At 36.9% G+C, this 24,515-nt stretch overlaps 1 long non-coding RNA gene across 5 annotated transcripts in view; it reads left to right on the top strand.

Moving 5' to 3' along the window:
* The window catches only part of LOC137863598 (uncharacterized), a 535,054-nt gene that overhangs the window by 175,148 nt on the left and 335,391 nt on the right, over positions 1-24,515 (top strand). For all 5 annotated transcript variants that reach the window (XR_011100998.1, XR_011100997.1, XR_011100995.1 and 2 more), the window contains one exon: positions 2,235-2,300. This is a non-coding gene — a long non-coding RNA (uncharacterized lncRNA). The remainder of the gene's footprint in view (positions 1-2,234; positions 2,301-24,515) is intronic.

Raw genomic sequence — 24,515 nt, 5'->3', positions numbered from 1 at the left:
CACATCTGCATCACACAGGGACATTGCAAACCTGTAATGCCAGCACAAGACCCAGGAATGGACCTTAATCCTATCAGTCATTCTCCAGCCTGCTTCCCACTGTGCTGTGTCAACTGGGGCTACGTGCTGGGCACTTCCTGGCTGCTGGCCCAATGTGAATGCATGATTCTGACAAGTTCTGTGGAAAATGGAGCAGCATCAATGTGACTTCTTTTCCTGACACTGTAAAGAGAAAAGACTTTCTCTCAAGTCCCCTGTGAGTTTTCACATAAACTGTCTTTGTGCCAAAGCAGTTAATGCTTGTGTGTGCAAAGCTGGGTTTTAAAGGCAGGTATATTCTTGTTTTAGTCTTTCAGGGCTCATTTGATGGCCAGGAAGCTCTTTGTTTTTGTGTGTGGCTGTATGTACATAGTTTTCTGCTGAGGCTTCTCAGTGTTGTTTTTAATCTGAGTGCTAAGCTGAATGAAGTCAGGAAACTGTGTATTACTCATCGAGATGCCAAGGTCACAGAAGCTTTGCGTGAGTTTTACACTCGTCAAAGTCCTCAATTATTCCTGATTTGCAAGTCTGTCAAGAAAATCTCTTCCCTGAAGCACAGTGCAAATTTACAAAAGCAAAAGAAGGAGCACAACAGAATCGCCTCTCAAAGCATGGGGAGCAAATTAAGAGTCTTTGGTTTTGAATCTTTTGCATTATATACCTTTACAAAAAAATATAAAATAAAATAAAGAACAAAACATGTTTTCCATACTGCTGACACTTAAAGGTTAGTTGTGTGTTTCTCCTTCAGTGTTACCATGGTGATGAGAGTACTGTTAAGGCAGGTACTAGATTAGACTAAAATCATTTATCCTTCTTTGCACCTGCAAAATGCATGGCCACAAGATGGATAGCATCATTTGGAGCACTCATTCCTCTGACAGGCTGCTGTAAGCTCAGTCCCAGAAGTTTACATTAAAACACGGATAGAAGTTTTGCAGGCCTAAATGCTACTGCAAAAGGAGGCTGGGTTTCAAAATATATCTAAAAGTACAAGCATATCTCTTCAATCAGTAGTAAAACCAAGCAACAATAAAGCCCCCAGCTCTACTCTGTCTGCTCAAGAAGAAAATAGAGAGGGAAGAATATGCAGGCAGAGGAAGCTGAATGATTTCTTTTTTTAGTGATGCTGAAAATGTTACTTACCGCGATGCCTCATTAGCTGTCTCTGAGGCAGGACTCTCCCAGCTGCATAGGCTGTTTTAGACTCTCAGTGCTAACTCTGATGCTGATGAAGTTGCCCGGTTGTGTTAGGCTCAGGTGTCTCTCCCCAGCTTTCTCTGATCCATTCACTATTTAGAATAATGCTACTGATCTGTCAGAGATGAACCACAACTACACACTCTTAGGAAAATTGGTCTCAAAAAGACTTCAAAATGCCTTTTTTTTGTTGTTGTTGTTGTTTTTGTTTTTCTTCTGTGCTTCTCTCTGCATCAAGCTCTCAAAGCCCTTCAGAAAGCTACAGCTACCTTACTGATCCTAGTTTTGAATTACTCTTCCTATGGTGGCTTTGTATTTGAATACAATTTTAATTTAATTTGCTTTACAATATGCATCTAAGTAATCAATCTTCATTTAATATCAAGTAAGTGTGTATGGTCTGTTTTCTTCCATCACCACCCCCTCTCTCCAGCATTTATATTAGTTCTTAATTTCGTAATTTCCCTATCATATAAGCTGTGACATTTGTATTTGTACCTTAAAAATGTATTTAGATGCATAGAGTTATTTATTTAATTGTTGAGAAACTAACTGCATTGTGGCACATTCCTCTTAAGCAGAAGTGGAAAGATGTTAACGTCTCCTTCATAGGCTTGTTTATTTGTGGCATATGCAATTAATGGTTATTTCTAATGCCTCTTATGTAGTAAGTAGATTGCCTAATTCCATCTATTTCATTTCAAATATCTCACATTTTCTTATTTAGGATCATCAACATATTTTTACATTAATTATTTAACTGCCATTTCCAATCTTTTAGTCAGGCACACTTCTGCCTACTCAGGGCACAATTAGTCACTGCATTATTATAGATTTATACCAGTGTAAGTGAATAAAAAGCAATTTGCACATTTTGAACAGTTACATTTTGTTCTGATTTTTTTTTTAACCCTGAAAATTGTCTTTCAACTTCACATTAAAATGTTTTTCAGGATGGGATAAGCAGGACTTACGCAGCTGTTTTCTTATTTTAGATCCTGAATTAATCACCTCCTCTTGACTATTGAACCCTTCTCATCCACCATCAAGAAAACAATACAGTAAGTAAAATAAATCTGAATTAATGTAAAGGGGTTAATAAGCTGGTCAACACACAAAGATTATTTACTGTACTGGTTCTCATTGGAAGTGCCATATGCATAGCTACCACTTTTCTATAAATGTAAATTCATAGCTACTCTGTGCCACAATGTGTGGTGTACTACAGCCATTGCTTCCAACCTCTTAGCCAAATTATTTTGTTCAAATAATGCTCATGGTTGTTTGATTCAGTAGTTGGTTGCACTTACATTGTCAGAAGTTGGGAGAATGAAACTCCATGTATGAGACAGAGTTAAGGTTTTGTTTTAGTTTAAGGTTTATGTTCTTGAGTCATAGGTATTACTATAATACTATTCATAAGAGAGTGTAAGTTCATAAACATATGTTAACTTGGTAACAAGTTATGCCCTGATGCAATTTGGAAATGAAAAATAAAACATGGACATGGTATTTTCTAAGCATTTTCAGATGTTTTAAAGTTCAGAACTGACATAGTGCTGGAGTGTTCCTTGTCCATAAGTAGCACAGTAGAAGGACAAAAATACCTAGCTTGGACTTAGATACACTAGCTGATGGCTTTTTCAGCCAAGTGTTGGAGATCTGCCTTCTTCTATGGACCCCTTTGCTCTTTCTTTCAGGCCTGTAAGATGTCTATTAGTGGAGGGAGAACTTGGCATTGGCACCTGTAGGGACTACCTAATTTGTAGAAGCCTCTGTGGACACTAGCCGGGGAGTCTTTACATGAGTCAGTATCAGCAATGATGCTTTCTGTGCAGGTGTTAGTGAAGTCCAGTAAAGTTAAGGCTCTCTTTGTAGCTTTAGTGCTAATAATTACCTGTATCAAAGAAAATAACCCAGCTCTTCAAAATAATTTTACTGTTTGGAAAACTGCAATGTTCTCAGGACTTAATTAACCATTAGGTGTGTATTTGGACTGAAAATATGCGTGAGTAAGTTAAAAATATTACAAGATCTCTAATCTGTTTTTTAGAAAAGTTTATTTTATTATAATGGTTTCATTAAATGTAAGGATTTAAGAAGGATCTATAATAAGTATGAAATAATACTGTGCTAAGACATCATATGAAGATTTTGCACATTATTCCCAGTTGATTAAGTCTTTGAATAATGTCAAAAATAAATAATTCTGTCAGTGGACAAAGGTTAAATATTTTTCCAACTGGTGATGCTTAGAATATAAATAACCAAATGACACTTTGACACAAATTTCATAGTACATACAAATTTCTCTATTTTTTCCTTTGTCCTCATGCAAATTATGAGTCTTCCTTCATAAAGGTATATTATTTTATTAAGTACTAGACAGCTGCTATTTGTCTTGATTTCAATCTGCCTTCTTTCACAAGGAAAGTCAGTGGAACTTCTGTCTGTAACCTCTATCATATTGTATTAAAGTTTCCTAAAGTAAGAGTCAGCAAAACAGCAGATAACAAACGCCAATGAAGTGTCTCTTGTGAGACTGCCAGCCCTTCAAGGCTTTCACATGCTTCATGAATTAAATGGAATCATCATTGAGTTATCAGGACTCTGAAAAAGGTCTAACATTAAAACAGCACCATTTGTGCTAGCCGTGCTAGAATTCTGTTCAACAGTTTTATTCCGAAAACCTCTTTTTAATGGTGTAACCTCTTTTGCACAGAACATGGGTGTGACTGGACACCTCACAAAACATCTTTTTTTTTTTTTTTTCTGCAATTGCAGGAGCTTCTTGCCTCTTTTGAAATTTAAAATTGTTCAGTCTCAACTAGCAACAACTTGACCTTGAAAAACATTACTAATGAATATAATCCGTCATAAATGCAGAGCTACTTGTGTGTATAATTATCCCTCATATGAATTGATATGTGCAGTACTGACCTTTCAAACATGCTCTCTGGGCTATCATAACTTCAGAAAAATAAATTTATTTTTCCCTTTTAAATCTTGGTGGCAAAGCTAGCAAATAATTTACAGTATGAACTAACTGTTTTTCTTATTCTGAAAAACAAATAATTGACTTGTTTTATTTTGCCAAGATATTATTCAGAATATGGAACTTTTCATGTATTTTTTTATAAAAAATTTAGTGATGCTCTTTAATACCGTAAATGCATTTACTGTGTATCAGGAGCACCCACATTAACCCAGCAGACTGAGACAGCTCCATCCATTGACTCAATGGACTGTGAAATAAAAACGTTCTCTCTATAAGCATTGACACAGTATACCACAGTGGATTGAAGCTCTCAAGATGAGTTCTCAAGTTAATAGTATTCTAATAACCCCCTTTTTGGTCCCTGACATGACAGATGTACAGTACCAAAGAAATAAAACAAAATCTCATGTTTTTCAAAATTCTTCAGTTTAAGGTATATTTGATAGTTAACGTAGTTATATTTAGAGGTCATTTCAATGATGTTTAAGCTACATGTGAAATATCCAAAAATTTTCCAAAAATGCCTCTTTTTTTTCTTAGGAGGCTAAAGATAATTTTCTGTAGACATCTGGGGGACAGACATTTGCCATTGCAAATGGCTAGAGCAGATTTTATGTTACACATTTGTGCCAGCAAATAGTTACCATCTCTCTGCAGCATTAGAGTAGAACCAGGAATGGATTGAATGAGTCCTATTCATACTTCGGTGTGTTTTGTCTGTCAGTCTACAGATCACTGAAAAATCTTTCAAAACCAGATTTTCACATAACAACTTCAGATCTGCAATCGCGGCCTTCGCAGACTATGGTCAGGTAGACTAAAAAAGAATATAAGCTTAAGTGGGGTGAGGCAATCACTGCTGCACTGTTATTCTTAGGCATCCAAAATATGCATATAGCTACTAGTATGTATGAGAGCAGAAGTCTGCTCAGTTTTTCTTGCCGTGACCTTCAGTCACTTGTTCTTGACTGAATTTCATTTTGATGGGACTGTTAGGATCACATTGGCTTAGCCACATAACCAGTTCTTGTGATCCCTAAAAGGAGCTGTTAGGATGGGGGCCTCTTCCCAGTCTCTCTGAAGTTTGTTTTCTGCTACACCCCATTTCCTTTTGATGTCAGTCATAGTCTGCGCAGCCAGACCTGCATCAAGTCTTTCTGTGCATCTGAGGAAGTAGCAAGGCACCTTGATGGGCTGTTCTGCTGCACCTCCACATCCTGGCACAGCTCACAGGGCGTCTGTTCCCACCAAGTGTGGCCAAGGAGTGTGAGGAATGTTGAGCTGTGGAGGATCTTTCTGTGCACATCCCACCCCTGGAAACACAGAGTAGTAAAAGTCCGTCTCTACACAGAGCCTTATCACTTAATTTATATATTTAAAAAATATATGTTATTCCACAACCGTATGGGTCCCAAAGGCAAAATATCTTTAATCCATATATAATCATGAGATAAAATACTGCAGGAAGCTGGCCATCATAGATAATCAGGATGTGTATTTTTGTGTTAGTGGATAATGCAGGAAAGTGACCATTCCCACGTATGCCTGCTGCTAACCTTGTACCCCAGGGGATAATTATTTGTAATTAGGTCAAAGAAGAAAAGAGATCTCTATTTCCTTGTCAATAAACAAGCTAGAGAAATGTTCAAAAGGATGCTGTGATTGTGAGAATTTTGCTGTAAGCCAAGTTTATCTATACATAGTGTAAAATAATAAAAAAATTTCATGAGATAGACCAGATAAGTATCTCTGGAGAGAGATGAGCACTGATTGCTAACTTCTGCACAGAATCTCCATACCCATGGAGACTAAAGCTTTATAAAATGAAAAGCAGCAGATAAAGAGTCAGCTTGCTGTGGAGATTGGGGATTATTTTATTAATTTAAAAATTATAATGTCTTAAATTTTATCTGTTATAAATTGAATGAATTGAACCATGATGCATAGAAGTGTTAATAAGATTTCAATTAAACTTTGCCACGATGTTCTTACTCAGTTATTCTTTCCACTACCCACTAGAAGGAGCCTTTTTTGTAATACAGCTGTAAATTCTGGACCCCAATGGCCACATTATAATGCAATGATAATATAATGTACATTCTGCAAAATATCTGTAATTACGTATTTGTGTGTGGCTTCACAATAGCTCCTCTAGTATTATGCAGTTTTAAATCTTTATTTACATGAAGGTTATTTCTTAGCATTTACATTATTCTAATGCTAATTTGTATTTAATATCATACTGTGTCTGCTTTTGATTATGTTTTATAATAAGATGCAGCAGGATTAGTTATCAGATGATTCTTAATTTCCATAATGAGATAATTAAATCTTCTGAATTTGGAAGTAATCATCCCAGAACCTTGTTTTGGACAACCCGTAGTCTCCAATATCAGGGACAAATGCCATGCAAAGGGAAGTATTTAGTAGAATGTAGGGCAATTCAAAGTAGAACTTCTCAAATCCCTTCTTATGGTTCATATGTCCCTTAGGTTCATTTGTCAGTTTTGAAAGAAATCATACATTTAATAGGTGGAAAATAATGGTAAATTCCAGAATGCCATTTTTAAGATGATCGTCAAAAGGTTTGTCTTTCTGAACTCTTGTTTTAATCAACCAGTGTCCCTGATTTCAAAGTGCGCTCCATGTCTGCATGTGAACTTCATTTTAGGTATCTTTCTCTTCTATATATATACATATGCACGTATGTATGTTATGTTTACATTTGTTTGTGTATATTAAATTATATGCATATTGCATATATTGTGTTTATGCGTTAAATCCCTCAAAGTATATATAATTAACAACATTATAAATGTTTATGCAGGATGAGTTGTCTGATGTATAACAACTGAGTTTCAGACCTTGAGAAATTTCCACCTCTCTCTCTGAAGCCTGAGCAACAGTTTGACATGGCTCACTTGGTAATTCTGGGGTGCCATCCTTGTCCTGAAGTAATTTATACAGGCTGGCAGTCATTCTGATATGTGGCACATCCTCCCAACTGCTGGACCTAAATCCACTGCAAATAGCGGTAACAAGGGTAACTCTATCTTGAACCTGTATCATTTGCTACACAATATAATTAATGTAAGAAAAATATCTATTTGAAAGCTGTTATGCTTGCAGATTTCACTGTATCACAGGTGCTAGCAGGATTTAACTCAGTGTGCAGTGCTCCCTGTTGTTTATTTGGGTTTGATTTTGTGTGTGCGTAGGTGGTGTTACTATTCCCTTTTCTTTTTAGGAGTCATATATATATATGCAATATAATGTAAAAGATATATATATAGGTAATATAAGCATATTTACAATATGTACATTATATGTAAATATCCACACACACATATATATATATGCATATATAGGCTTCATGCACCCCTCCTATGGACGGATAGCAATTCTGACTCATCTCACTTTGAAGTTTGCCCCACATGATCAGTTCAGGTCTCTCATGTGCAGTTGCAGGGCCAGTATGGCAACATTAACATAATTTTAAGTTCCACATGAACAAACATGTCTCAGTCACATTTTAAAAATGCTTTAAATAAGTGTTAACTCAGCAGTGGCTTCTGTGAATTTTATGTGGAGTATTAAAGTATGCTTCTAAACAACTTTATATTAACAAAATACAGCAGTGCTCTGTTTTTCTGTTACATGCAATTTTATAGCTACTTGTTTTTAAATGAAATTGCATTGAGGATCATCTGCCCTAGCATGTATGGATGGCACTATTCCTGTGAATATTCCTCTGCGCTAATCTTAGGGAGCTAGATCAAGGATTTCCATGGAAGAAGAATAACTAGGAGTTTAGGGAGGAATCAGAAATCATGTCTATTTCCTACAATTGCTATCTCAAGGTCTCCCTGTCAGACTGTGTGTGAAATAGAGTGGGCAAAGGCGTTATTCTCCTGATTCAAGTCCCTCAGATCCTTTTAAGTTTTCATGAAGATACTGTCTCTCTTTCTCTGTTATATCTCCAAGTCACTGATCTAACCTGATGGAACCAAGTTTCTGCTAAGCAGTGGAAAAGAACAGCTACCAAATTCTCGCTTCTGAAAATCGAATCCCTGACTGTGCACAGTGAGTTCAAAAGATGTAATCTAGTGGTTAGGGCACTGCATTAGGATGTGGAAAACTGAGTTTTGCTGGTCAGCTCTGTGCTCCTTTGAAAATGACTTTGGGTCAGACCTTAATGTACGTGAGCCTATTTCTTGCTGACAGTGGTGGAATGTATGCAGTCAAGATTCAGATTCTTGCAATCTTCTTTCCTTTCTTTCCTTTCTTTCCTTTCTTTCCTTTCTTTCCTTTCTTTCCTTTCTTTCCTTTCTTTCCTTTCTTTCCTTTCTTTCCTTTCTTTCCTTTCTTTCCTTTCTTTCCTTTCTTTCCTTTCTTTCCTTTCTTTCCTTTCTTTTCTTCCTTTTCTTCCTTTCTTTTCTTTCTTTCTTTCTTTTCTTTCTTTCTTTTCTTTCTTTCTTTTCTTTCTTTTCTTTCTTCCCTCACCAGTTAAATCATAATAATAGGAAATTATTCTGCTAGAAATAACTCTGCTGCTACCCTTGGAGAGGTATTATGAGCACAAGTATGTTCAAACAGGAAAGATCAACAGAGACAAAACCAACTCAGTCTGGGGAGAGTATGCATACAAATAGCTGCTAGATGATCTTGACTTGAATGACTGAAAGCACAGCAAACGTCTACTAGCTAAACTTCACAGGGTTTCTTTATTTTAGATATATATAAAATGAAAATTCTTTATATTTGGTTTTAGTTCAAAATAAAAGGAAAGCTCCCCTAAAGAGACTGCTGTTGTGTTGCTAATTATGTATGTTTTGTCATGTCAGGATTTCAAGAAAAGGGAATAGACAGACAAATCCATTGTTTAAAAAAAAAAAAAAAAAAAAAAGAAAAGAAGTACCTAAATGTCTGAGCTTGTTTTCTGGAAATTGGCTGTCACCAGAAAAATGTTTCTGGTTTTTGATGCTTTTGGGGTTCTGGTGGTAGTCGGTTATCACATGAACTGAGCAATCTTGGGCAGTACTGAGAACCACTAGTACAAGTGGGTAAGTTAGGCACCTTGATCAGGCTTCTCTGTTGAGTGATAGGGAGGAAAAGCATCTGTAATGACTTTGAATTGCTCAAAGTTACTTTATTCACTCTCTTTAATTTAAAAGCCAGAGTTACTGGCTTCTGAGTTAGTTACATTTGAGTTACTAGTGCTTCGTGCAGTTGATGTGTGTGTTTAAAGACTTCCAGCTGGATAGCTAAAGGCCTTGACATTTTAAAAGAAATCTCTAGTACAGTGGATTCCCCTCTAGAACAAGATGATAGAACAGATTTGGAAACTTTAAATAAACATCTAGCCTTAAGAGCTTATTCTCTAAACCAGTGTTACAAAATTCTCTGCATTCATTAGTATTTTATAGTTAGTATTTAGTCATCCAGTGTTCAAATTAAGCATTTTTGTCACAGCAGAAGCTTGCAGTCTGAGAACATGATCCCAAGGAAGCGAGGCATGACTGAGACACTGGCAGACAGATTATTGGCTGGTGTGCAGGAGGAAGTTTCTAAACTAAGAACCCTCAATCAATAGAGACAGTCTGTACACGGCTGGGACTGGGAGGCTGCATGCTTCTGAACCACAGCTGGTGGTGGGAGTTAGAGCCTAGAAGCTACAGCTAAAGATTTCTTTGCTCAGATCGCAGATTTTGATTCTGAGACACATCAGCTAAAATGTATCCTAGGATGTGTGATCAGCTCTTGATTACATGTCTGCTGGATGTCTGAATCATATCTGTAGGAATCAGCTGATAGTGATGGATAGCAATATGCTCGCTGTGGGATCTAAACCACAGTGCCCTTAAATGACTTGCTTGATTCCCTGCCCCCCTTTCCTTCCCAAAACAGAGAACAGAGTATCCACCATGACAGTATTTGCCTTCTGGTGTGCAACAACTTGAAGGGATGCTGACAGCAGTTCTACCTCTGAAAAGAGGCAGAGGCCTGGAGAAATCCATTTCTTGTTTGTTGTATTGTCTTGCTGGGAAGGGATGGTGAGTGAAGCCCAGGAGACTGCAGATATTCTGTACTAAGCCAGTGCCATGGAAGTCCAAGGCTTCTGGTATGATGCATAAAAGCACACTTTAGCAATTTGTACAGATAAGCTATTCCATTTACTACTGTAAGGGCAGATGGGCCAGTGGATGCAATATCTGTGAAATTTCAGGGCTATGTTCTAGAAAGTTTACTTATCCTTCAGGCAGTTTTGAAACATATATATTTCTTCTACTGTAGTTGATATGGGACAGAATGGTGAAAGTTCTTCTTAGGCTTAGATATACAACCAAATTATCCTGGTTTAAAAAACTACAGAGGATCAGCTGTCTTAATTAACCAGCAGCTTGCTATCAGTCTGCAGGAATTACCACTTCAGCCTAATCTTTCTCTATAAACATTAAGCTGCTTCTCCTTACCTTGCATGCGATGCGCTCCAGGGACACCTCCACAGAGCCATCTGCCTCAGGTGATGGTGGCCACTTGGGATATTCTGTGCTCACAGAATATCCCAAGTTGGAAGGGATCCACGAGGATCATCGAGTCCAACTCATAGCAGTGGTTGATATCAAATATCAAAATGGTCGATAGCAAGTGCCCCTTGGCTCTGTAAGAACTTCACTGCTAGTCCTAATACAAACCAGAAAGTAAAATATCCTTTAGCTTCTTACTCAGAAAACGCTGCTGGTGACCTCATAGTCTCATGTGTAAGAAATCAATAGCAAGTTAATTTATTTGGAAATGGTTCTGTTTTGCCATTTCTTAAGGTCACTATGAAAGTTTTATGTAAAGAGAAGGTGGTGCTCTGCTTATAATTGAATTCAGAGTGAATTATTTCATTCAAAATATCTTAGGGTTAAACAGTGCGTAAGCTACAATATATTTTTCTAAATGATCTTTCAGTACAGAGCACAGGGTGTCTGTAGATCACTTTCATGCTGCTGAAATACAAATCTGCCTGCAGACCAACTCATAGCACTACCCATCATATGAATGCTTCTTTCTAGACATGCTGAAGAACTAATGCACAGGGAATTAAACAATAAATATAGACAGAGAGCAATCTTTCACATCATTAGTAATAGATTCTTACTGTTGCTTTGCTGTTTTAGTCAAATTATGAGCCTGCATAATTAGGTAGACATTTGCACAGATATAGAATAACCAGAATAAATTAGGTGAAGAAACAAAAATGCAAAAGCAACAGTCTTGATCTAAATAATATCCCTGCTCATAGCTTGGCTAATTTACTGTGGTAAATTACATGATAAACATATTATATTGATTTCTTCCGTACTAGAAATTTTTCCTCCAGGGCTTGCGAAATGTTTGTGTATTCCTGTCCTGCTACAAACAAGAATATTTAGAAATATGTTGCAGCACTATAAACTTTCCAGTTACTAGTATTTGTCATTTATATTGCAGTAATGTCTATTGCCTACCCTCTGATACAGATGGAGGGAAAGTTTCAAGTCCAGCCTAACTGAAATACAGAAGCTTAGGAGAATCTCCAGTTTTATGAAAATTTAAATGGTTAATGGCAAAAAAGATTTCATAACCACTTATTTTTGTTTATTGCCATCCCTTTCCTTGGAAACTTACTATGGTGTTTTCAACTTGCAAAAATGTCATTGACAGCTGGCAGTGTGAAGGTTGCCTCCAGAAAGTCATGTTCAGGCTGGCTCTACTTCTTTGATGATGTGCTGCAGTCTTAGTTTACTCTGTGGTGGGATATGTTTAGTTTAGTTGAGTTTAAATGTTTTTCAGTAGATTTTCTGTTTTTTTGTGGGTGGGGAGGGGGTGTCTTGAACTCAGAAGGTTTCTATCTGTGTCCTTGAGTCAGTCATTGCTTCTTTCCAGGCTGTATATGAAATAGGAATAAAGGTGGTTTTTCTACATAAGACTGAATTATCTGTGGCAGAGGTGGCTCCATGGATATTCATGGAGCCTAGTGTAACCCTGCTCAAGATTCACATGGAGCAACTTAACACAAATAAACAGGAATGACCATAGTTTGCTTTTGTCATGCTTTTTTTTTTTTTTTTTTTTGATGAGCATTTCTTGTGTTTTTTAGCAGGCTTTTCTTGCATTTTGGGGATTTCATTGCTCTTTTTTTTTTTTTTTTTTTTGGTTGGTTCTTGAATTTATGGTGTGGTTTCTTGCCATTTTGGGGGACGATTTTTTTTTTTACACTTTTGGAAGGTTTTTCTTTTTCATTTTTGCAATACAGTATGGGATTTTGTGGGGCCATGGGATTTTGGCATTTTTGGGTCTTTGAGTTCTTGGAAATGTTACTTTTTCTGAATTTTTGGTGGGTTTTGGCATTTATGGCATTTTGGCAGGTGTTCTGGCTTTTTTTTGTACTTTTTTCACTCTGTCACAGTGGTGTTCTTTGATGAGTTATTTTTTGTGTTTGTGTTCTTTGGCAGGTATTTTGCATTTTTTTGGCAGTTCTTTGCCTTTTTTTTTTTTTTTTTCTTTTTTTTTTTTTTGAGTTTCTTGGTTAGTTTTGTTCCTGCAAAACACACAGCTGTATGTGTTAAGTATTATGGATCTGGCCACCACCTCATCAGCAATTCATCAATTTGAAGAGGGGAACTAAAACAATTATTATGAGAATGTCCCATTAGATTTTCTTATGGGTCAAAATATTGTTACATGATACTGGACAAACTGAATGGGATATCCAGAGCAACCTGCAAGAAAGGTACCTAGAAACCTGACAGTTTCTTCCAATTCACTTAAGTTCTTTTGAATGCCTCTGGCACACACATGATCTTTTGGAAATAAAAAATTCTCTGTTGGACATAAAGAAATTTCATGTCTCATCCAGCTCTCAGAATAGCTCTGCCCTTTCTCTGTCACTCAATGTTGTGTCTGAGAGGATGCCTAAAACACCTGGAAAAACATTGTGGATTCTCTGAAATGGTCGCACTCTTCCTTTTTTTTTTTTTTTTTCCTAGTGATTGGACTGGCTACTAATTAATTTAAAAAAAAAAAAAGTGTAAAATTTCTCAGATCACACAAAGAGCTTTTTCCTTGCAAATGCATCTGCTCTAAATTTGTTCATTTCATTCCACAGATAATAGAGGGGAGGCACTGGTGTGTTCCTATAGATGGTATCTGTTTGACTGGGGGGCTGCCTGGGCAATTGTGTGCAATTTCTGTGGCAGTCACTGGTTCTTACTGAAAACCTTGGTCTGTCATACTGATAATAGCTTTTATAATTCGTAGAGCAGGAATGCCCAGAGGGCCATGAGCTGACTCGGGACTCTCTGCCATGAACTGCTTAAAGGTGGTGTAGCAACATTTACAATTAAATTAAGCCAGCTAAAAATGGGAACCTCTCTTGCGTGCATAGCAGGAGAGGGTGGAACTCCAAAGCCAGCTGGAATTGCCCATCTGCTCATAAAGGCAGTTTTCAATATCAATATGGCAGTGATCATGAGAAGTGTTTCTCAAGACCCTGGGTGGGGGTGGTATTGTAAATTGAATTCATACGTAAAGCAGGACAGATGTGAAATGCTTTACGACCACAACCAGAGTCCCTGGTTTTAAATTTAAGTAAATGTGCCCAACAGGAGGTAGCCCTGGTGGTTGGAAGTCCATATCAACAAGTTGGACAAACTGAAATCATAGTTTCTCTGTTTGATATGGGGAAGTTAAAAATAGTGAGAGTGAATAGCTTGCGTTCACAGAAGAGATGGGTGTCAAAGATGAGAGCCAAGCAGCCTAGACCCTGAGAAACAGAGTCATGCTTTCTATGAGTATATCTGCACTGTCCCATCTTGCTGATACAAATGTAGTGATCGCTGGAGTCCTGAGTAAGATACAAGCTCAGGTCCTGAGAGCAGCCCAGCCTGGTTGTTGCAGTGCTCTGCCCCAGAGTGGGCCGAGTGAGTCGAACCTCAGTGCTGATGGACTACAAATCCAGATATAATTAGTGACAGCCATTGCCTAAGTGCGTTTTGCAGTGCTGACATGTCATTACTTCACGTAAGAAGAACTACCCTGTAATTCCTTTTGAGAAATGTATGCAGGCTTAACTCTCATATTGTGAAGGGATTGAGACTGGTGTTAATTTTGATGGAAAAAGGCAATGTTGTTGCAGTATACTTCCAACTGGCATTTCCACTGAAACTATGGGGACTACAGAATGCAGACTGGGTTTCCAAATCTTAATTAAATGCGCAGTGAACCAGAACAACAAAATAGCAACTAAAGATGACACAGGTTTATATATATTTTTTCTGTTTGTTTTAATCAGTGGTTATTTAAATGACAAATAATAATTCTATGAATGCATATGGTAACTAAATGACAACGTGAGACTTCTTTCTGTTATAGAATAGTTGTCTTCAAAAATTTATCCATATTTGCAGTGACTGTTTTGGAGAGATAGATGAACACATTAATAATGCTGAAATCATAGTTAGAATCATTTATGGCCCGCTGAGTTTAACTGCTGGGTGTTGCATTCATGCCCTAGCAATTTATTTAATAATGCTTTCCCACCTTGAAACATACTGTATCATCCCAGATCATCTGTTTGAAATGGTTGTTTCAATTGCTCAGTTGGCTCTTGCTAGTGTAATTTAACATTTTCATTAGCTCAGTAAAAGAAAGAATTTAAACTCTTTTATGTTTCAAAGGCATAATGTGTGTCATAGTGGGAATCAGGTAGGAATTACTATTGTTTAATGAATACTTTATGGATCCTGTAAAGTAATTATATAGTGTAATTAAATTATTTGAAATTCAGTTTCTAACTTTGTTTCCTGAATAGACTTAATTTGATCTTTGGGTAGGGAATAACTTTCTTTCAGTTAAATCCTCTGTAGGCAGAATAGAGAATGTGTCATTTGAACATAGGTGGCTTGGGACTTCATGAGTAGGAAAAACAAAGAGCTTCCTTGTTTTGATCTATTCTCTGTTTGAAGGCTTGTGTTCAGCATGGGGAAGTCACATAATTGCTATCAACTGCTCACTGAATTAGCTTATTTAAAATCTTTTTCAATAAATATATTATGCAGCTATTAACAATAGACTTTTAGGTGAAATAATACTCATGCTCAGTTTCTCAATGGGAGTTTCCATTTACTACAATAATGCATGCAAATCCTCCTACAGAAATTGTTCTTCAAAATACAGCACATAGAGGTACTCAAATACAAACCAAATATTTTAAGGGCCTGATCAATTAACTCCTTCTGAGACAAACCAATGTAGAACTCAGTGGAGGTGTAGCAGGTGTGCTTTGAGACATTTCTAGCTGTTTTTTCACGCCCTCTTTGGAAGAATACTAGCTGCATGAATTAAAAAATAAATGAATAATAAAAAAAATCCTATACTTTTGTTCCTTCCCCTTGGAAAATAAGGGAAGAATTTCTGTCTTGGGTTAAGTCAGGATTTTTTCCTGTTAGCTAGCAGGCCTTCCCAAGGACATCAGTTTTCTCCTGTACCTAACTCCATTGCTGTTCTTTGTAGAACCCCATTCTGACACAGAACATGAACCAAGACACACAGGTCACCAGGTATCACTGGTCCTCTGAACAGGTTCTATGAGTGTCATAAATGGGTATTTACCCATTATTTACCCAAATTAACCATTTTATTTCTCATCTTTTGGGGTAAAAAGAGGACTATATTCAGGCACCCCAAAACAAAATTTTAGAAAAAGCTTTGCTGTCCATACATAGCGTCTGAATTAGAGCACAGGCACCACCTGGAGACATAAGTAAAAATACATTACAGTGATTAACAATGTACCTATTTTCTTGCATAGAAATAAGGTTGAGGTCTGAATGTTTGATTAGAATGTGGAAAGCTTTTAACTTCAAGTGTTGTTTCGGGTCCATCTTTCACTGTGCTTAGCAGTAAATAAAAAGGTTTTCATGGCTGATTAGAACAGTTAGGTGGGCTGAGCCAGCAGCTAAACAGTCAAGGTCTGAGTATATCACAAATGGCAGGGAATGAACTATAGTGCTGAAGGAAGGAACCAGCTGCAGAGTGTGCACTGTCTTTGAGGCATTAATCACCTATTTACTGCAAAGTCTGCATCTTCACTTCCACAAAAATGGGTGCTTTTAAAACACACTTTAATATAAACAATGCTACTTTTTTAAAGGCAGATTTTTTTTTTTGTTAGAGTTTTAAGTAGGCAGCCCAAATTAATTTCTTTGCTAATTCAAGTTTTAAAAATGTGACTGTGTTCAAGATGGACTATAAGAGAACGCAACCTGCCAGCTTAATTAAGTTTCTGGAATGCTTCTGGGCCAAATTAATATATGTGGATGAACGCCAAAATCAGCCTGACTGAACAGATTTTAGCTAGCACATAGCAACTCTGAGAAACACGAGGACCTTAAAGTACCCAGCCTAGCAATATTAATTACAGTGGTTAGAGAACTGTCTATCCTTTTTGTGGAAGCCAATTTGCATTTATTGTTGTTTATATCCAAGCCAATATGGTTATCAGAACAATCTTGGACTAAAATTAAAAATTAGAAAATGATTTGCCATCATTTACTGTTTCAAACTCTTAATAAACAGCAGCTGATGAAAATAGAAAGCTAGACTTGCTTGAATAGTCTGAATGTGAAACTAAATTAGTTCATAATGCAATAAAGGCCTCTGATACTAGTGTTCTTTGTGAACATGGCCTTTGCCTCTTCTTAGAAAAGAGACTCCAAGTTAAACACTTTCTTAGTCTTGTCACTACTCACTACTCCAGAGTCAGTTGGAGTCTTTGTCAGTGTTTCACGTAGGCTGCGTTCACTTGCCATGGGAGATGAAATTCAATACAGCTTCCTGCTGTTTGATTCCCTAATTCTTCATGTCTGTGCCTTGCCAAGATGATAGCTCTACTGCAGTCCTATGGACCTCAGTGATTTGTTTTGCAGCAATAACGTGGACATACTGTGGCAAGGATAGATCTTGTAGTTCAGCAAAACCAGAGAACTCATCCTGATGTCTTTAGTGAAACACAGGTCCCATTGGCAGTAGAGGAAGGATTACCCAAAAAGAAGTCCAGGATCACACCTTTTCAAACTTGTGTTATTGATCATCTCTGGTGAGCAACCATGGGACGTTCACATATTGAAAACGTAGCATTGCACTGTTATATGCATATGGTGGTAAATACAGAGAAACTGATTAACTGATGTCATTACAGAACACTTTCTGGTCTTTAAACAGCCTCTTCCCCTTCTACTCCCCAAACAAAGGTACACTACCAATCTCTCTTCTGTTAAATGAAAATCTCTACTCTTCTGTGAGCATGGTTTTCATAAAAGCTCTTCTCCTCAGTTTAAAGTGGCCTCAATATAAAGTGGTGAAGGCTTCTTATCAGAGAAATTTACAGTTACTGAAGATTCTGGAACCAGAAATTCTCTCCTCTGCTGCTCTTCCTTTGCTTTGTGGTTACCAGTAGGAACTTGATATTTATCAAGTTCAAAACAGTAACTTGTTCACTCAATTTTCATCTTTCATCAGTAGATATTGAGCTTTAAAAGATAACCACTGATTGATTAATGGCCTATTCCTGAGAACTGTCCTGTCATCCTGAGGTGACAAAAGCCTGTCCGTCTGAATGGGGTACTTTCAAAAGGAGGAGAAACACTGGAGCCTGCTTTCCTGTGCTTTGTGGTGCTTGTCTGGATTTTCTAACATCTAAGTTATGGGCTCTTAAGCACTCACCACCTGACAAACACACACCATATAATCACAAACATTTCCTTTCCTTAGAACACTATGCTGAAAGTATGGGTCCAGTTGACCACTACGGCAGTTCAACAAATTTAGTGATGCCAACTTGTTCTACAAGTGCTATAGTGAAATTGTGGTTAGATTTATAGCTGAACACTAAAAAGACTTCAAATAGGTTTTGAAACAACAAAGATACATATTTTCTTTTCAAAGCCTTGAATCATCTTCTAGAGTACAAAAATAATACTTGAACATCATGTCAGATCCCTCTTACTTTTTCCAGTCTTTAGTGCATTAAGTGTTGTGAATAATGTAGGAAGGAATGTAGGAATGTAATGTGGGAATTCTTCCCAAAGAAGTCTATAACAAAACTCCTACTGATTTCAATAGGCAAGTTTGCTCCCAGGGCTCCGATCAACGAAGTTACGGTGGTATATTGCATACAGAATTTATAAATACTTGCACAAAAATACACACACAAATACTGAGAACATGATATTATGTAATAATGTTAAAAATGAGTCTGACGTTTTTATCTCATAATTTCTAATCACATTTCATTAGGAGTAACAGCACCTTATTTTCCTTGTGTTCATGTCACAGTTGGTTTTAAGCCATGTCTATTATGTAGCCTGACAATTTTTTGTGCAATTACTTTTCAGGAAATAGTATAGCTGAGCAATAAGCTATTAGCAAAATAGGCACTGGTCTACCTAGAATTAAACATAAAAACGCAGTCTAAATATGGTCATTTAAATGTTTTTCTTATGAGTTGACGTTATTTTAAAACTGCAAGGTGTTTTAAACTTGAACTCAGTAGGCTATTCTTTTGAGGTTCTTTTGGATTACTGAAGGTTATATGTGGATTTTCATAAAAGCATGAATAAAAGTATGTAACCTCCAGACATACGAGCAAATTAATTTAGACAAAATAGGACAATTTATCCCTGGGGTAACTGCGTGGAAGCTGGTGGCAGTGCGCCAGACACTGATTTGGACCATCAAATATTATATTGTTTACTTAGAAGTTATTTCCAGTTGGAGCTGGTTTAGTCCAGTTTGGCCATGTTGAAGCTCATTTGAGAGAGCTGTTGTCTGCAGACTTTGTTGAGGGTCATGGTCCACAATTCAATTCCAATAACGTTGAGGATTACAGCCTTTGCATGGAGGATTTTACTAACTGGTTGAGACAGCTTCACTGTTCTTAATCCTTGTGAATATAAAGGGATATAAATATTGGGGAATACATTTTGCAGAAAGAAATAAGCTTCAGGCACAACAGGCACCGTTATAAAATATTAGCTGTCTTCATAAGGAAAACGTTCCTCATTTTTTACATATACTCTTTGTGGCTGTTCCAGCTTCCTTTGAAGTCAGTTTTGCCTTTGATTTAAAGGGGAAATCTATGGGGCACAGGCAATTTTAGTCATCACTTTTTCACATTTTCCCCACTTCATTCCGACAACTCATAGTGCTGACAGCTGCGTGGAAACAATATCCGGGCTCAGAAGCTTAGATTTAGGTTCATACCTTTCTCTAATGGTTCGAGTTGGAAAGTTTTGAATTTTGGACGTCATTTAAATTCGCTTCCATGTTTTTAGTCCCAGTATATTGGGGCATTGAAATTCAGAAAAGGCAGACATGATTCTAAATTCAGTTCTGAGGCGTTAATAGAGCTCATTGTTTCTCTGGAAAGCACTGGTATTTGTACTATATCAGGAAAAAAAAAAAAGTATAATTTAATGTTTGTAAAGTACTTCGAAGGTTAAATGTGCTATCTAAATGATACATTATCATTAGTTATAGCAATACTACAGTATGCCTCAAGAAATAATCATGGAACTTAATAAGAAATTAATTTTCCATAGATTTTTTTTTTAAACATCCCATAAAAATTAATAGGAAATTACAGCCCTGTTCTAGCAGTCTAACATAATGGTTCAAAAGACCTGTAGGAAGGTGTACTGGGTCTGGCTGGAATGTTAACTTTCCCTGCAGCAGCCCATACAGTGCTGTACTCTGCACTTGTAGCTGGAACAGCAGTGTTATCACGCCAGTGTTGTGTCTACTGCTGAGCAGCACTGGCACAGCATCGGGCCTCTCTCTAACCCTCCTAGGGGGTGGGCAAGAAGTGAGAAGAGAAACATCACTAGGGCAGCTGACCTAAACCAACCAAAGGGATATTCCATACCATATGATGTCACACTCAGCAATAAAAGGTGGAAACAGGAAGAAGAGGGGAGGGGTGGGCCCTGCTTCAAGGATGTGGTCAATCATCGCTCATTTGTGGGAAGTAGAGAGTGATTTCTTTCCTCTGCACTTCCACATAGCCTTCATTTATTTTATTTGTTTGTTTTCCTCCCTTCTTTTTATTTTCCTTTTCCCCCTCCCTTTTCCCCTTCCCCTTTTTATTTCCCTTTAGTTAAATTGTTAGTTCATAATAATCTTTATTTAATTATTATTATTATTTCCCTTTAATTAAATTATCCTTATCTCAACCCATGAGTTGTTCTTTGCTTTACTTCTCCCCCTCCTCATCTAAAAAAGAGGGGGAGTGAGAGAGCGGTTGTGGGGTTTAGCTGCCCAGTACAGTAAAACCACCACAGAAGAGCATAATTCTGCCTTTGGAGAAGCTTCTTTGAAACTTCCCTACAGCATCTAACAAGTTTCATTTCTGCTAAATACTACAGGTGTTTTATTTATTTATGTATTTATTTGTTTATTTTTTAAATGTTGCAATAGAGTGAGAGACTGTTTATCCAGGAAACTGTTTTTCACATGCTTTACAAAATTGTAAATCAAAAAATTAAAGGCTTCTCTTAGAAGAAAGAGCAGCATTTGTGGTCAGATTTCTAGAGAGAAAAATAAAATGACATTTCTTTTTACCTGCATGTTTTAGCATATCAAGAGCAGTTACAACGTGTTTAAAATGCATTTATGTAGGGTTAGTTAACATCAGTTAAACTGTAGAATCTTTGAAACCAATGGAGCTAAGGAGAATTTTACTAGTCAGCATTAGTCTCACCCATTTCCACAAAGCATAAAAGCAAGCACATCAATTTTATTTGTATGCTGCTTTTTCCTATAGTCGCCATTTTCCTCTGTGTTCCCTGTCTTTTTCTGCATTGCTCTCTGTATTTTTCAATTCCTTGTCTGTATTATTCCACTTCTACTTGCTAATGAGAAAACACTTTACTGACAAACTGTAGTATTCCAGCAATATTTTATTACTTCTGGAAGAAACATTCAGAGAAATGAAATAAAATGTGGAAGTTACTGAAATGAGAAAAATGAGAACATCATCTATTAACTAGGTTCCATTTTCAGAACTGACTTTTGGCTTTTGCTGACAGTCCTTGCTTTTTAAAACAAAACCAAAAACAAATAAATAAAAACAACCTCACATTTTAAATTCAAAGCGTTTGATGACTAGAATTAGGAAGAACTACTAGAGTAGTTCTTTTCTTATGAAGTTGAGGATTGTTAAGGGGTACTTCATTAATTTCAGTCCTTTGCAAAAAGTCACCAGCCTTGAGACTATTGGTGCAGCAAGGAATTTGAGAAGTACAAATGCTCAGAATACTCTGTGGAGAGTTTATCTGCATATTGTTGTTTGGTTTAATGGATGTGTGGAGGTCTTTTGACACTCACTTTGCCTAGCTTCAAATTAATTGAACTTTGCCCCTGCTAACTGCCTCCTCAGAGTTGTGATGTTAGCAATCCTCTCCCTAAGGCCTGAGATACAAGAAAAGAGAAAACAAAAATAGTCAAAGCAGCTTTCCCTGAGATAAGAATAATCTTTAAGAAATAAGGAGCATATTGTAGAATTTACAGATTAACTAATCCCAGGATTTACTGCTCAGAACAAAGAACTCTGCCTCAAAAATGGGAAGAATGAGACTGTCACACTGCATTTCAAAAACCAGTTTAGCAGTAAATGAGTCTACAATGAAAGGGCATGGTGAAAGCAGAGCTCTGACTGGATCAGAGAGGTTTGGGTTGTGCTTGGTTTCTGATATGGTTATGCTTTGAGAAAGACATCGCGTGCCAGAAGGGGTTTGTTGGCAGAGTTCAGAAAGGGGTGAGCCGTGATGCTGTGGGATTTGGAAAGTGTCTTGTGCCACAGAGATCTGCACAGAGGAGCAGCGTGTGGGAAGCCTGCTCATGCTGGTCATACTGCTGTTTGCCTCCCACACCGAGTCTTTGAGCAGTAAGAAAGAAAGAGACAGCTTTTTCTCTGACTGCTGAGTAAAGCCCCAATATGAAATACCTGATGATATTACGGCATTGTTGAAAAGCAGTAATATTAAGCACTCAGTAATGCAGCAGTCTTAGAGATGGAGTTGGGATTCTTTGTACCCCTATTCTCCACTATGGGGTCTGCTTTTCCACAAAATATGTTTCCTGAATTTCTGTCAAAAACTTTTACTGAAAAAAGTCAATTTTTGACCTGTCAAAACTATTGTTCCCTCATCTTTCCCTAGTTCATGTCATAAAATAACTACATTGTAAATATATTATTTTGTTTATAACATATTCCGGCCATTCCTTCAGCCTTATTTCATCTCTCATCTGTGTAATTTCTGAAAGTCTCTTACATACAAATCTAACAAGTGCAAGACAAAACTTGACTCATGCCATTGTTTAAAGGGCTTGTCAGTCAAGAATTCATGTGGCTTTTTCTGAAAAGGCTGCACTACAACAACAATTTTGTCATTTTCAACAGGGAGAAATTTGTCTTTACAGAAGCAGCTGGGAAAACAGATGGAAAGTCTGTTTTTTTTTTTCTTTTTTTTTTTTTTTTTCTTCTTCTTCTTCTTCTTCCCTTCTTGTTTTAACTAAGTTCTCTACTGTTGGTGTTAGTTTGCAGATCCCTTTCTTGGGGTATAGATGTAACTGATATATACCCAGTATGAGGTTTGAACATCTCCTCCTCTTTAAGAAATTCTGCGTAGTGTCGCAGAATTGCCAGGTCAGTCTGAATTTATTCCCCTGTTGGAGCAAGTGCATACAGAGCAACCTGAGAGAGCCAGGAGGTCACAGAGAATGCATGTAGAAAGCAAGGGATAGTCAAATTCTGTCTCAAGACTTCTGTCTCTGAATTGACTTTGAATCATTTTTCCAGAGAGAGCTCCCTGTAAAAGCAGCATGTTGTAGACATTTACTTGAAATAAGGTGATTTCTCTTTTCTAAGAATTTTGTATCATAGAAGATAGAATCAGACTAGTTCAATTTGGTTCCTTAAGCTCCCTAACAAAATAGAGGGAATTCCAGCTCAAGAGTATACACTTTTTCAAACTGTTTCCAGAGGTTTGGAACTAGCTTTGGAAGTAGCACACCATTCTGGATCCACACCATGTGAGGCTTCTTTTTTTTTTTTTTTTTTTTTTGATGGTACCAATTAAATCCTGAGCCTTTCATCCTTCCCACTGTGGTATGTCAGTGACAGTTTGGAAAACAAAAGCATATGTATCCTTACCCTTCCTGAGAAAACTAAATAGTACTGAAGTCTGCCATACCAAATGTTTATGTGTTACTTGTAGCTTTGGGTATTTTTGTGTCTGATATTTCTGACTTGGATGTGCTGAACCAGTCTTAAGTTTTAGTAAGCTACATACCTTAATATGCTGCTTCCTGATATGTCTAAGTATATCTACTGTCCTCTAGTGTAGTCAAAACAGAGCAAAAACTTCTAAATTTAAAAATTTGATAAAATTATTGAAAATTAAATTAGTTACTGTTTAAATAATTGTAACTGTATCCTCCTTCCATTCATTTAAATCTTAAACAGGCAGTTGTTTGCTATATTTTAGTGGCTAAAAGGCATTTCTGATTGTCTTTTTTAATATATTTTACCTGGGGATTTCCTTATACAATTTGTTGTAAGTACCTAATTTTGCTGATTTTAGTTCAGCAGGTGGTAAATTTTTCTAAGAAGAATGTATCAGATCCTTTGTTCTTCATGTGACAGGAAGGATAACTCCTATAATTTTGAAAAAATGTTATAGAGCATCATCATTTTACATCTTTCAGTGATATTCAACAGGAATTGTTCTTTTAGACTGTGTTCATTCTTCTTTGCCTGAGGTATCAAACTTAACAGTAAATTAATGAACTCTGATATTTATTGTCTATCAATAATTCATTGTCATAATTTTAATTACTATAATCACACAAATTCACATGCACCTTTGCAAGTAATATTGTCACCTTTTCTAGCCTTTTAATTGCTACAATATTAATCTGTATCTTAACCCTTACAAATTATTCCAAGACCTCATTTGCTAATCTGTTCTTTTCTGACATCATCATGACACTGACACAAAATAGCTGCCTGCACAGATGTGAATTCAGCTGTGATCATCAGCAGATGGAGCAGATGTGGTCAGATTGTTGGCTGATTTTTGTCTCCCTGAAAAGGGATTTGGGAAAGCGGCCTTTCCATTTTGTCAAGCAGTTTCTTATTCCATCAACAAAATGCCATTTTGGAGTGATTTACATAGCATGCAGACATACA

Source organism: Anas acuta, chromosome 13 (assembly GCF_963932015.1).
Source record: "Anas acuta chromosome 13, bAnaAcu1.1, whole genome shotgun sequence".
Taxonomy (NCBI): domain Eukaryota; kingdom Metazoa; phylum Chordata; class Aves; order Anseriformes; family Anatidae; genus Anas; species Anas acuta.
This window is presented reverse-complemented; position numbering and strand designations above follow the sequence as displayed.